At 43.0% G+C, this 14,744-nt stretch overlaps 1 protein-coding gene across 1 annotated transcript in view; it reads left to right on the plus strand.

Annotated features, from left to right (window-relative positions):
* The window catches only part of PAK3 (p21 (RAC1) activated kinase 3), a 101,243-nt gene that overhangs the window by 31,877 nt on the left and 54,622 nt on the right, over window positions 1-14,744 (plus strand). The window lies entirely within an intron of this gene.

The following is a 14,744-nucleotide window of genomic DNA, read 5'->3' on the forward strand; positions in this document are numbered from 1 at the left end:
TCTCCTTTCTTCTCCCTCCCTGAACACTGCTCTGTGGCCTGCTAGTGCTCTCCCTAGCACCCATATCCCATTGAGTACTGTGACAAGGATGTCTAGAAACTGGGCCTTGGTGATCAGCTGCTACCAAGACCATTAAACCGGATCATCATATAGAAAGAAGGAATCTTTCAATGTTTGGGACTTCAGCATCCAGAAGCCCCAGACAGCATGGCCAAATGGCAAGGAATAGTGAGAGCTGTAGTCCAAAACCTCTGGAGGACACCAGGCTATCTCATCCTGGCATAAGAAAGAGGAAAGAAGGAACCTAAAAGGTTCAAGAAGGACCAAGCTTTTTGCTAAGAGGAACTGAGATTTTAATGAATGAAAGTAAATTCTCCTTCAAATCTAACTCAATTTTTAGTGGCTTCATGGACCATTATATTAGAATGTGTGGACAGGGAACTGAGTCAAAAACTTATCTGAATTTCTCCCAGGGAATGCCTCAAGGAAAGGATTTTCCCTTAGTGGTGATCATAACAGTGCCTTTGATAAGTTCGGTAGGGAGAAATTTCCTTTTGGTGTTTTCCCTTAGGGCTGAATATAAGCACGAGAATCCAAGTAACTAAAAGAAAAGACAAGACCTTCACATACATCCCTTAATAAGTGTAAGGACATCACACTTCTCCCTAGGAATTTCACCAAAATTCTCTTTCAGAGATGATATTATTATTATTGTTGGTTGCACAGTCAGCCAGATGTTTAGACTGGATTTGGCATTTTTGCCCACCTAGCAAGACCTTCCCAAGGACCTGGGATAGGCAGATGTTGTTTAATAATATTAAAGGTATCGTCGGAGGATGTAAGCTGTTCCAAGTAAAGCTGCCTTTTGCAACTGACTGATGGTGATTTTGTCAATGCCGATGGTGTTCAAGTGATGCTCCAGATGTTTTGGAATTGCGCCCAAGGTGCCTATTAGCATTGGTACTACCTTTGCTTTCTTTTGCCATGGTCGTTCTACTTCTATTTTCAGGTCTTTATATTTTGTGATTTTTTCCAGTTCTTTCTCTTCTGTTCTGCTGTCTCCAGGTATTGCAATGTCCACTATCCAGACCTTTTTGTCTTGGTAAGAAAGAACAATCTGTAACAATTGTTAAGTCTGGGGTGTTGTGTGGGAGATGCTGGTCTGTTTGAATTCTAAAGTCCCAGAGTACTTTGGCTTCTTTATTTTCTGTTACTTTGTCTGTGTTACGGTCCCATCAGTTCTTGCTTGCAGGCAAGGGGTATTTCTTGCAGATATTATTATTATTATTATTATTATTATTATTATTATTTTATTCCACCTCTCTCTCTCTCTCTCTCTCTTCTATCCAAATGAATGAGAATTGGTAGGGGAAAAAAAATTCCCACACTTATGTTGACATCTTGTTCAGCTTATGTTTCCATCCAACGCCAATTAATCTGTATTCTGTTTAGGAGGATTGCAAGACTTTTGTTGTAACTGGTCTTTCTTACGCCCAAAAGCATTCTGTTTATATATATCCACCCAACCTCCCACAACTGCAGATCAAGATGAACCAGGACCCCACAGACCTGGGGTGGGTGGGACAGAATAATAGTTCAAAAAGTGCCTGATGATGGGCTGTGACAAGCAAATCCAACATCGGCATCTGCCCTGGTATGGTCCCACCATGGCTAATGTTGTTTTCCCTTCTTCTTAATACTTTCACATAACTTGGTCTTGTAAGATAAGAAAAGAGTTGATTAGATACTGTAATCAGCCTGCATCATGCCCAAGTCCTGTACTTATACTAAAGAGATAATACCGGCCACTTTTGGCACATTGTAACCAGTGTGCCATGAGGACAATCCCAGCCCACTTTTAGCCCCCATATCCCATGCAAGCTAGAATGTCTAATGTAGAGACTATCTTGTGAGCCAAAAATACCTTGCCTACAACCCACCATCTAGGAAGTATTTTGATTTGCAAATATTTTCTAGGCTGGGGCAGCTGTTTATGCATGGCTATAAGTCCAGATGTCCATCTGGCACTTCTTATTTTAAAAAGTGATATTTATTTATTTATATCCTGCGTTTATTATTTTTATAAATAACTCAAGGTGGCGAACATACCTAATACTCCTTCCTCCTCCTATAGATCTTCTTTTTGACAGCAAGATTGTGGTTGCGTGGTTTCTGGGCAGGCAAAGCCAAAATCTATGTTATTCGTGTAACCTTGTAGACAATGGCCTGATTCAGATAGGAACATAATGCAAAGCTGGAATCTTGGGGATGACCGACAGGAAGCTCTGGCATGGGCTGATCCATGAAGTCATGAAGAGTCGGAAGCAACTGAACGAATAAACAACAAAGAGAAAGCCAGTTTGGTGTAGTGGTTAAGGCACCAGGCTAGAAACTGGGAGACTGTGAGTTAGGCACGAAGCCAGCTGGGGGACCCTGGGCCAGTCACTTTCTCTCAGCCCTGGGAAGAAGGCAATGTCAAACCACTTCTGAAATCTTGCCAAGAAAACTGTAGGGACTTCTCCAAGCAGTCACCAGGAGTCAACACTGATTCGAAGGCACCCCAAAAAAAAAAAAAAAAAGGAAGAAAAAAGAGTAGCTTAAAGAAAGACAACACCAGAGAGGCAAATAGAATTCCTGGGGTGGGGCGGGGTGGTGACTGTTCCAAAATGCAGGTTCAGCAACTGAAAAACAGTGAAGAACAGAGACTGTTTTCATGGAAGTAGGGGATCACTAGCCAGTTCTCCTGCGAAGTATACCTTGGTTGGGTTGAGAATGTTTGGAGAAGGTGGTCCTTTGAGTCTCTTCTCTCCTGGAATGCCACCAGCAGGGACCATAGAGAGCTGAGCTTTTTCAACCGCTCCCCCCTTTTTAGAGCAACGTTTCCCCTAAGATCTGGTGGGTCTGGCCCTCTTAGGGTCTGGGGAAACCAAAATGATAAGAGTTTGGTCCCTCCGAGGAGTGTTGGTCCAGTTATATTTTTAGAATTCCCTGGTGCATGGAGATGTTCTTATGATTGCATCATTGTGCTGGAGTTGTCTTTATTTTCATTATTCTTTATTATAACTTTGTATTATTTTGCTTTTAACCCTCTTTAGGGTCGGTAGAATGAGCACCCAGCTTGCTGGGGAAGGTGAGGACGGGGGAAGGCACTGGCAAACCACCCCGCTCTATAGTCTGCCAAGAAAAGTCATGAAAGTGGCGTCCCCCCGAAGGGTCAGACATGACTCGGTGCTAGCACAGGGGACCTTTCACCTTTCACACATGGATAATTGGAATTAAGTTACTCAGAGCTGTCAATAACAACAGAGGCAAATCAGGCCAGTAAATCCATCAGTCACTCAGCCCACAATGAAAAATGAACAAACTGTGTTGCAATGTACCGATCATGAGAACAGTCTAGGAATAGAAGCACGGGAGACAGCAAAGAAAAGGGAGAAATGTGGAGGCAGGGATAAACTGGGAAGACCATATGACACATATCTGTTACATAAAGTTGCAGCTTAATTACAATAAGGAAACCTTCCCCAACTTGAAGTGTTAAAACTAGACGTGTTAAACTAGATGTGCTAAAATTGCACCTCCTTGAATTGGCTAGGAACTGGGGCATTGTGACACGAATGCCTCCAAGGGCATCAGGACATAAGGTCAGCCCTGGTGGACCAGGCCAAGGGCCATTTTGTCCCAGTAGCCAAATAGATATCTCTGGGGTGCTTGAAAGCAGGAGATGGAGACATACTTGTCTCCCCACCATTGTTCCTTTTTAACTGGTATTTGGGGGCAGGCTGCTCTCAACCTGGAGAAAACCAAGTGTTCAAAGTTAAAAGCCTTGATAGACCTGTGTTCCATGAATTCCTCCAGTCCCCTTTTCTATGCCATCCACATTAATGGCCATCAACACGTCTTGTGAGAATGAATTCTTCAAGTTAATGATGCACTAGTGCGAAGAACATGCCGTACTTGCTGTAGACAATGGGACTGGACCAGTGGCTTTGGTCTCTGGCATGATATTGTGATGGGTTTCTTTCAGAAGGGCAATCAATCAATCGATCAGGTAATGCCAGGACAATGTTAATAGCCAGACAACATGTTTCTGTGGCAGGTAAGAAGGCTGAATGATGATGATGATGATGATGATGATGACGACAATGGTGATAGAAATTTTCCTCAACCTGTACCCAAATGGAAAGTGCTAATTGTTTCCATATTAAAAAAATAGTGTGGTCTTTGGCTGTGTGGAATGCTGAGCTGCACCCCCACATCTTCTGCTCAGCTAATATATTTGTAAATGAATTCAAATATCAAGAAGTCCTTATCCGGTTATAGTTGGGTGAAAATCAAGTCCATGGAACTTCTCATGGTTCAGTGAAGAGGGCTGAGTGGAATAACATTCCATGCTCCCCTTTCTTCAGGGTATGACCATGGTGGAATGCTTAGAAAAGGGAGGCCTAAGATGTTCTCAGGAGCCCGTGTTGCTCTCACAGTCAGATTATATTTGAAGGAGTTAAAAGGATGAACAACTTTGGTGAGGTTGGGGGTATCCTTAATTGGTGTTCGAAGGTGAGGGCTGCAATGGGTAGGCCAGTAATAAGAACTTGGCATATGCATAGACTGTCATGAGCTGTGAAAATATCTTCAGAGACAGGAGAAAGAGAGGCAGCGTAGACAATGGCCTGATAAGAGAAATCTGAGTCCAAAGCAGGAATGGGGGTAGAGAAAGCATCCCAGAATTGACCCTCCCTAGTCTTCTGGAATGTAAAGGAAGGGGAGGGGGGAAGCACTTTCAGACTTGCAAGGTTCTGTTAAAGGTAGTATTAGCATTCTTGATTTTGGTTTCCTGGTCTGGACTACCTTGAAGGGCTAACAGAGGCTGGGCTTGGATTGTCTCCTATTTCTATTTATTTTGGGAATGGGAGCGTTTGCATTTAACTGAATCCAACAGATTTTTGATTTACACTATGCTTTCAATATGTCTCCCCACCGCCCCTCTAGTGGAAATGGATATTTCTCCCAGCAGTTAAAAGGAGTTTCAAGCTGTCTGCCTGTGCTTTAAACAGAACCCTGTCTCCTTTCCATCAGCAAGGGGTGGATGGCAAAGATCCAGCAAGTCTGTGCTTACATAAGATGGTGGGGGGGGGGGCAATAGTTCTCCATGCAGCAACCTGTGGGGGCCCCAACTGGGGAGGAAAGGTTTTCAGTCTGGAGAAAGGAAGGTACAAAGGAGTTGCAGATGAACAGAAAGCTCAGCTCATCCTCGAGAGATGCAGCAAAAGAGGCTTGGTTACGGTGACCTGATCAGGTGCTCAAACTGTCTGTTGCTATGGCAATGGAGATGGGTAGAGAAGAAGACGCACACTCACACAGCGACTGCTGAATCCACATGTCTTCCCTTGCTGTCTTAACAGGATTTGGAGAATGTTATTGAGAAGACAAGACAATGTCTTCTCCCCAATAGGAGAGCTGGGGAAGGAATTAGGCTGGAATTCTTTCAGATCTCTAATCAGACTTCACCTTGTTGTAATTCAGTCGCTGGAACCTACAAAGGAGTCTGTGACATGTGATGAGGTTAGTTTGGAGACCCTGGAGACCCATTTTCCCCCCAAGGGAGCTCATCCCTAAATAAAATAACATACCTGTTTTTTCCAAACTCTTACAAAACAGGATTTTGGCAGCCTTTTGTGTGGGCTCGCAAGAGAGTTGAAATCTTGCCACAACTCACATGAGTTCTTGTCTGTTCGCACTCATGCAGGGTTTTGCACAAGAGTGTGAAGGTTGCACACAAGATTTTACAAGATCTTGGGCAAGAACTGTTGACAACTCCCAAAGTGTGACCACGTTTTCAGTCTTTTTCCAGCCCAGGACTGGGAAAAGGTGGTTGATACTTAAAATGAGGAATTCATTTATGCTTGGTTGTTAGGCATGAGGCCAGCCTTCCTCAACCTTTTGACCCTGGAGGAACCCTTGAAATATTTTTCAGGCCTTGGGGAACCCCTGTACCTTCAGGCTCAACGATAGGCCAGAAGTTACAAAATTCTTATATTTCTTTATTTCTTTATTTTATTTATTTTCTATCCCGCCTTTATTATTTTTATAAATAACTCAAGGCGGTGAACATACCTAATACTCCATCCTCCTCCTATTTTCCCCACAACAACCACCCTGTGAGGTGAGCTGGGCTGAGGGAGAGTGACTGGCCCAAGGTCACCCAGCCGGCTTTCATGCCTAAGGCGGGACTAGAACACACCGTCTCCTGGTTTGTAGCCCAGTGCCTTCACCACTAGACCAGACTGGCTGTTTCATGTGTAGGCTTGTATATATGCATTAACAGTGTTCTTAAACTCAAAATAAAGAATAAACTTACCTCTTTAATGTGAAGTTGCCCAAATTTGAAATAATTTTTAAAATAAATCGTGATCTCCCAGGGAACCCCTAGTGACCTCTCGTGGAACCCGAGGGTTCCACAGATCCCTGGTTGAGAAACCCGGCATTAGGCAATCAGTGCCGGAGACAGAAAGTTGGGTGGTGTCCTGGACAAACTACCATCTCAGGGACCCTTCCTTGATCAATGAAGTCTCTTCCTGGGCTTACAGAGCAACAGGAAACAGGGGCATTTAAATTTCCCATGAAATGTCTGAAATAGCATTTGTCTGAGACACGGTGAAGGTTGCCAAACTCCTACTGGGGCCATTTTAATTCTTCTCAGGGCTTCAGGGAAATGCCATGTTGGGCTCCGTGTCTAATCAAAACAGGGGCTGCGGAACTAGTGTGTGGTCTTATGTTTTACCTGTTTTTATGGATTTTTCAGTTTTGTACGCTGCCCAGAACCCATTGCAGTTGGGTAGCTCTGATAAATAATAAATAAATACACTACCCAGAAAGGACTCTACAACAGGTAGTACCTGTCCTAACAGCCAGGAAACACGCTGAGACAAGGAACTGGTCTCTAATGTTTATTGCTAGTACATAACAGGAATCCTAACAAACTGAAGAAGCGTGGGAAAAACCCAGACATATAAACCCCAAAGGTTAAGGCGGTCCCGATCTGTGTCTCTTTGAATGGCTGACCAATTCCTCAGTGCTACGCATGCGCTTAACAGTTTGGATGGGAGCCCCCTGCTCGCCATCCTTACTCATGACAGTACCGAAAGCCTGTAATCTGTGCCAGCTGAGGAAACTGCATGCTTACTTGGTCTCGATCAATGTGCAGATAGTTTTGTCTTGTAGAGTCCAAGCAGTGTTTATGGAAAAGCAAAAAGCTTAGAGGATGTTAGTCTCTCCATGGCTGGTTCTTTATCAGCTGAATGACTGATTTATGGGTTGTGTTTTACAATTTCACACTTTGCTTTAAAACAACAGCATGAAAGCAACATACAGTAGATTATGTGTACTTATAAGCAGTAGGCCAAATTGTCTGCCATTTCTGTTTCCTGTTTATAGGCTGCAAACAAGAGATTTATGTTCCAGTGTTTCCCCCTCCCCAGGGTGATAGTAGTGGTGGTCTATATGTACTGGGCCAGTGCCAATTTAGTGCTGGTGGTAAATAATTAAAATTCCTTCTCTTCCTTTTCCTCTCTCTCTCTATCAGAAGATACAAGACTGAAGGCTGGAAGAATTACCCTCAGTCTGAATTGGCTTTGTTACAGTGCTGTACAGGTAGTCCTCACTTAATGACCATTTGTTGAGTGATGGTTCAGACTTAGGACAGTGCTGAAAAAACTGACTTACAACCAGTTCTCACACTTAGGACCATTGCAGTGTCCCCGTGGTCATATGAGCATGATTTGGGCGCTTGGCAGCTGGTTCACATTTATGACTGTTACAGCATCCTATGGTCACATGATCAACATTTTCAAGCTTCCCAGCTGGCTTCTGGCAAGCACAATCAATGGGGAACTACGTGGTTTGCTTAATGACCTCGGTGATTCGCTTAATGATCGCTGCAAAAAAGGTCGTAAAATCAGGTTGGGTTCGCTTAATGACTGCTTTGCTTAGCAACTGAATTTCCAGTCTCAATTGTGGTCATTAAGCAAGGACTATCTGTACAGTCTGTGGGAGCTGATTAGGCTTTGTTGTCTAAAGCCAAGGCAGAGTGAGGTGATTGCTTCTTGTACTAAATCTTGCATTTTCTGGGTGAAAACAAAAGAGAAGAATGGTACACAGGAACAAGGGGTCTTCTGCTATCACTAGTACTCCAAGCAGGCAATAGAAACGAAGTGAAAATGGAAATCAGAGGTGAAAGGGCATGAGAAAGATTCAGAAGATGGAATTTATTTATTTGTTTATTTATTTATCAAATTTCTATCACCGCCCCTCTCCCCCAAAAAGGAATTGATCTTGGGTCTTTGTGTAGGCATCTCAGAAGAATTGAGTGGTGATCTGATTCAACATAGCTATATTTATATTCTTCTGTTCTTAGAAAGCATATCCCCAGATGTTGCCCACTTCCAATCTGTGGTCCCGAGCAGGCTATCCCTAAGGGAACAATAGTGTCCTATCCTGGCTTTTGCTCAAATTCCTAAAAACAAAGGGACTTCTGACCTAATTCAGAGGTCAATCAGGAGACTGAGTCCAGGAAGCTGCTTAGTCAAATAATAAGCATTTTGCACCAGAATGCTGGATTCTCAACTGGAGGTCAAAGAAAGCCCTCTACAAACAGCCCATGATGGATAAACCTTTTTATATTGACTCTGAACAAGGTCCAGATGAATTTCGCAAGTAATGCTTTCTTGATGCTAAGATGGGTTGGGGCGGGTTGTCAAATCCCAAGGTCCATTCTGTGCTTTCAGAGAGACACATTTGGAGAGTGACAACAGTCTCTGCAGAAGATTGACTCCCTCAGTTTACATGGCTTGAATTGTGGCTGAACTGCTGCATTGTGTGATCCTCCAAGGGCTGCTGACAATCATGGTAATTGCAAGGCCTACATCTCCATCACGTGTAGGTACCATTAAATGCGGCGAATGACAGCTCCTACAGCAATCCCTTGGAGACTTTCAGGTAGAGGTCACAGCCTCCATAAATCAGCTGCTTTTTAATCCATGAGGCACATGTTCCAAATGGATGGGTCCTCTTGAAAAGTCTACTGGATGCTCTGGAAACTGAGGAGCGCTCATTAAATGGGGCTTGCCTTCCATCCCAACTAAGTGCAACACAGTACGTACTACAATTGTACTTCGATTCCTCTTGCAATTTCTCAGACTTTCATCTGCCGTGAACGAGATAAGGCTTCCTTCTTTGCTTTCTTTTCAGGCTGCTTTTAAATGTCTCCTTGCTGGGTTTTAGAATTTGCTTCATTGTTGGTGGCGTGGAGATGCACCTTTTTCATGGCTCCCTGCCTGCCTAACAGTTGCCATTTCTCTCTTGACAGCCTCCTCTTTGATTTAACATTACAGGTAGTCCTCGCTTAATGACCACAATTAGGACTGGAATTTGTTCTGTTTTAAAATAAAAGCAAGATAATTTTTTTTTGCATCAGACTGTTACTGATCTCATGAGTCAGGCTGACCTTCTTCTATATTGCCACCATTATTAGTGCTCCTTATAAAGGAGGCATTACTCGAGGCTGCTTCTGAGACTCGTTCACGATGGACTGTTTTTACAGCAAGATGGGCAGCTACGTGTAAAAGGTGCCATGTCTCAGTCACAGTTCTGATCTTTTGGCATGCTAAAATGCTTACCTGTTTAGGTGCTGTTGGTCATGGCAGGCTGCAAAAATACGGTGGTTGAGTCATCATAGCTGAAGCCTGCTGCTTCTTTCGCCAACTGGCTAGACAAGTATTTTGCATTTTTCCCTCCTTCTACATAGATACTCTTTTGACCTGTTCTGAAAAAAGTGGTGATGTTTCATCTGTCATCTAAACAATATATTTTGCATTTTCCTCATGAAGTGAAATGTGTTCCTCCTCCTCCTCCTCCCTCCTCTTCCTCCTCCTCCTCTTCTTCCTTTTTCCTCCCCCTCCGCCTCCTCCTCTTTCCTCCCCCTCCTCCTCCGCCCTACAGTCTCAGCCTCAATTCAACCTGTTCATATTAGGAAAGGATTTTTTCCCCCAGTTTCCTTTGGGGTTGTTTTTGTTACCCTTTTTGAGATGCACCTGCTGAAGACGTGAAGGTCAAGGAACTTGCTTGGATGTCATGTTGCTACTTTCTATGCAAAGAGAGGTTCATGGGATAGCATAGATGAAATTACATCTTTCCCAAACAGAGCAGCCCAACCTTTGTGAAAATGCAAAGGTAGAATATTATCTGTCAACTGAATTGTGAAGGCTCGCTCTGGAAAGGATGGGAGAAATACCCCTGTAAACAGAGTTCTGCAGAAAGAGAAGGCAAGGTTTTGAGCCAAAAGGGAGGGAATGATTAGGTTTTTGGAATTTCATTGCTGCTCTAATGGGAACTTCAGGAAATGCGTCGCAAATACTCTAGAAATACTGCTTTGATCTGAGTCTTTTTTTCTTAGACTTTTATTTTACTGCAAGGACCTATTTCCTTGCATTTATTCGTTGTGGGTCAGGTTACATCACGATGGATCATTTAGAATGGCTGTACAGTTCACTTGTTGAAAAGGCTTGGGTCATGCTGAAATTCAAAGCAAGTCTGTCTGAACCCCATCAAGAAAAATGCCAGTGATGTAATTACAAACTGCCTGTCCAGCTGTTGGGCTGGGCAAAGGAGAGGTGCAACTGCCTTGCTTGAGTTGCTATGTGAGCAGGCAAGGTGGAGATTTGGTTTGTTGATTACCTGAATAGACCAAGGAAGATCTGGGGAAGGCATCAGGGTATCATTCCACTAATGATTCTCTAAGTGTGGGGCTATTTAAGGCTCCATTAGTGCACTTGGCACTCCTTCATTTTGTTTTCCATTGGGTGTGCACCATCTACTTGCAACAGCCCAGACAATGCATCTGTGTTTCCCATTATAGTACATGCAGCTGAACAGGTTTTTAAGGCCAGCAGAGACACAACAGCAAAAGAATATTTCTCAGAAGATTCAGAGTAAAAATGCAGGAGATGATCAGCAGGGAAAAAAAAAAACATGTTCCCTTTGCTGCCTGAAATGGAACCTGGAACCAATGCAAACTTCATTAGGACCAACATCTTAAACCAGCCTTCCCCATCCCTTTGTCAGCAAGATTTGTGGGACTCTTGCTAGTCCATAATCAGGCAATTTTTTTCATTAAGCTGGATGACTAAACCAGGGATGGGCAACTCACAGCAGGGAGGCAGCTCAGTCCCACCCCCTCCCCCACTGTTTTTTGTTAGAAAAGTAAAAGTGATTGGTCAAGTTGATTGGATCTGATGGTCTTTGAAAACAGCTAAGTCCCAAAACAACGGTAAAACAAAGCTAAAACGTTCGGTCCTGCCTGCACTGCTATGGGAACTGTGTCACTGTTATATCCATGGAGGCTTCCCAAAAGTGTAGTCCAGCCCCATCTGGTCAAAAGGAAGTGGTCATGCTTTGTAAGACGGTTTCGTCAAACCAGTTCTCCAAATATTGGGGCCAGGAAAACTGGGCAGAGTGGGGAATTAACTCCAAGACAGATGAAGGATACCAGGTTTAAATCTGTCTTCATCTGTTCCCTTGGGGCCATCTACAATGGTCTTGGGTCCTATTTTGCTTACCCTTTATCCTGTTCTGCTTGGTGCCATGATCAGGATTTCTGATACCATTGTCATGCTGATGCTACTCAAGTCTATCAGTCCTTTATCGTTTTTGATGACAGTCACAGTCAACTATGAAATAATGTCTTGTTCGCATTTCTTCTTGGATCTCCTCCCACCACCTTAAGCTAAATATGAGCAAGACTGAGATTGCTGAATTTTGGCCTGATAGTTCTTCCTATCCTCTCTTGAGTCTTCCCCCTATTTGTCTTCAGGGCTTCCAGATTGTCCCAGTTTCTGCTACCCACAGCCTTGAGGGTTTGATCAAAGTCCAGCTGACTTTTCACCTGCTTACTGTTTCTATAGCTAGGGTCACTATTTTCACCTGATAAATATGCATAGGATGTGGGGCGGTGTTGACAGAGAAGATTGCAGCACTATTGGGGCATGTCTTGGTTGTTTCACACCTGGATTATTGTCATAGTCTCTTGTGGGTGTTTCCCATTTCTTTCTCCGTCACCTGACCTTAGTCCAGAACACTGTCTTTGTTATAGGATGAATCATTAGCCAGACAGAGACGGGTCAATAAGTTGCACTGGAGATGGAACCAGAGAGGAATGTATGTGTAATGTTATATCAAGATCCAAGAGGTTCCAAGGCAAAATATGAAGGTTAGAGAATTTAGGGGAATATTTCTCTGATAAGACTCTTGGAATCCCTATGGTCATGGACTGGTCACAGAAAGGAACATTTTGATCAGATGCACCAATACTGAGCTCGACTTTGATCAGTGATGTGGGGATGACCCAGCAATGAAACTGAGGTAATCCAGCATTATTTATAAAAGAGAACCAGAGTATAGAGGATTACGGAGATAGTCTTGAAAAAGTATGCGGCAGCCATTACAAAAACATCAGCTTAGCCTGGAAAGACAGGAGCGGGTGAGGAAGTAACTCAAGATGGGCCTGCCTTGACTCTCTTTGGTATAAGAGGAAGAGAAAGATAAACTATCAGGCTTTCGAGATTCTGTTACTATAGCCTATATCAATAGACTTCTAGTAGTTCTTGTGGTGTTGGTTTCCTGGCCTGGTCTACCTCAAAGGGCTGACGTGGAGGAAAGAAAAGTTTGAAGCCCCATCTTCCACTGCATCAGGGTTCATCTCGGGGCTTCCCAGTACCCTTTTATTATTTGGCCAACAACAAGAAGGGTCTTTGGGAGGATGTATGATCTGAATGAATGAGAGAGTGAAGGTGAGACACTTATATTACTAAAATAAAGCTTTTACAATCTACTGGTAGTCTCCTGATATTGCTGGGTGGTGTTCATTGATTTTCCTCTGGTGCTAAGTAAAAGATTCCTAATTCTATAGCAGAGGGTCAGTCTCTTGTAACACATTCCATACTGTTCTCAAGCTTCAGTGCAGCACAGAGCACTTCACTGCCCTCTTTGAGTCTGAGTCCAGTTTAAACTACTGGCATTTGTGTTTAAGGCTCTCCAGTCACAGACATCCCAGATCGTCTGCCCTACAACCTTGTTCCTTCCTTACATCCCTCTGAGAAGGATGTTTTTTTTAAATTTCCTGGTTCCAGGGTTGTGGTCTCCTTTAAGGACATATTCTCATGGCTCTAGAATCAGCTCCTTCCTTTCTTGGTGGAATATTGATGGCCTTTAAAGGGATTTGAAGGCTGTGTCAACCTACTCTTAGCCAACAGTTGCAGGTTATTACCTACTTGAAATTGTTATGGATGTGTACATCTACTCAGTCCTATCCCTAGGCATTGTTTAATTGTATAGTTGGGTTGGTTGTTTAAGCACTAATGTTTATTTACTGGGTTTTGAGCTAACGTTATTGAATTGACTTGCAATTATTATGATTTTTGGCAGTTTGTTTTGTACCACACCTGTGCGTAAATAATAATAATAATAATAATAATAATAATAATAATAATAATAAAGTCTAAGGCAGATTTGATTAGCTAACATTTGTACTACTTCCCCCAAAGGACAGAAGTTCTAGCATCCTTCTCTGTGATAGGCTTGGCCTAGTCCCCCAAAGGTATTTTATTTTGCTCTAAAATAATATCTTGTTGTCTAGAAATCATCTAAAGCATCATGGTTTTGTGATGAGCTTCTGTAGAGAGGTGAAAGACTGACTCTGGAAGAGAACATTGGTAGGAAATTAATTTGGGGATCTTGCCTTGTTGGATCACACCATTCCTCTTCCTCTTCCTCTTCTTTTCTATTCTTGCTGTAAGTTGCTCAGAGCTGTTTGGGGTGGAGTAGCATTGAAATGTCAAGTAATAAATACATATAACTAAATAAATGGTCTTCCATAGTCATCGTTGTCGTCATCATCATCACCACCACCTTTTTCTGAAAAACCAAAACTAGCAATATCCATCTTAGCAATTGAATCCGGCCTGTCTACAGTATCTCATGTTCATATGTGAGGCGGAAGTCCACCTAAGTGGATGGGTGTATTTTTATCATGTCCTTAGCCTGAGAATCTGATGTAGAAATCAAGAGAGAAACAAATGCAGTCCTTTGAGAAATGTGGGTTTGCACCTAAATTTATTCTGGTTTATTGTTGCTGTGGCAGCAAGTTCTGGAAATCTGGGTGAATTACTTGTTCTGATAATTTGCTGTTAAGAGACAAGGAAGGGAAAAATTGTTTTCTGAAGGTTGCAACAGCTGCAGAGGAGGAACAGTCCTGTGGTTGAGCAGCTGAAACACTGCTTTTGCCGAATCTGTGAAAATATTGCCCACCAGCATGATGTATTACTTATGATGCTCTACAAGAATGTAGGGAGGTGTCTTCTATGAGTTTCTCCATCCCAGCTTCTGTTGACTGTGTCAACTCCAGGGTCTCCTGCAAAGGAGGTCCTTCTCATCGTCCACTACTTGGTTCTTTCCATTAGAAATGCCAACGCTGTGAATGTGAGGAAGGAAATCTATTGAACTTTTGTTGACGTAGAAAATGCATGTGGTGAAGGGGCTAGGATTAAATTAGGGCATGCTTGTGTGGATATGAAAGTGAAACTTTGGTTGCTGAACATGATCAGAAGGGAAGCAAGTGTGAGAATTTCTTTCTTTGTCTGTTTACATCTACTGAGCCCCACCCGACTGGATCTAGTCACGGTGGTTTACAGAAG

This window comes from Candoia aspera, chromosome 12, assembly GCF_035149785.1.
Source record: "Candoia aspera isolate rCanAsp1 chromosome 12, rCanAsp1.hap2, whole genome shotgun sequence".
Lineage (NCBI taxonomy): Eukaryota > Metazoa > Chordata > Lepidosauria > Squamata > Boidae > Candoia > Candoia aspera.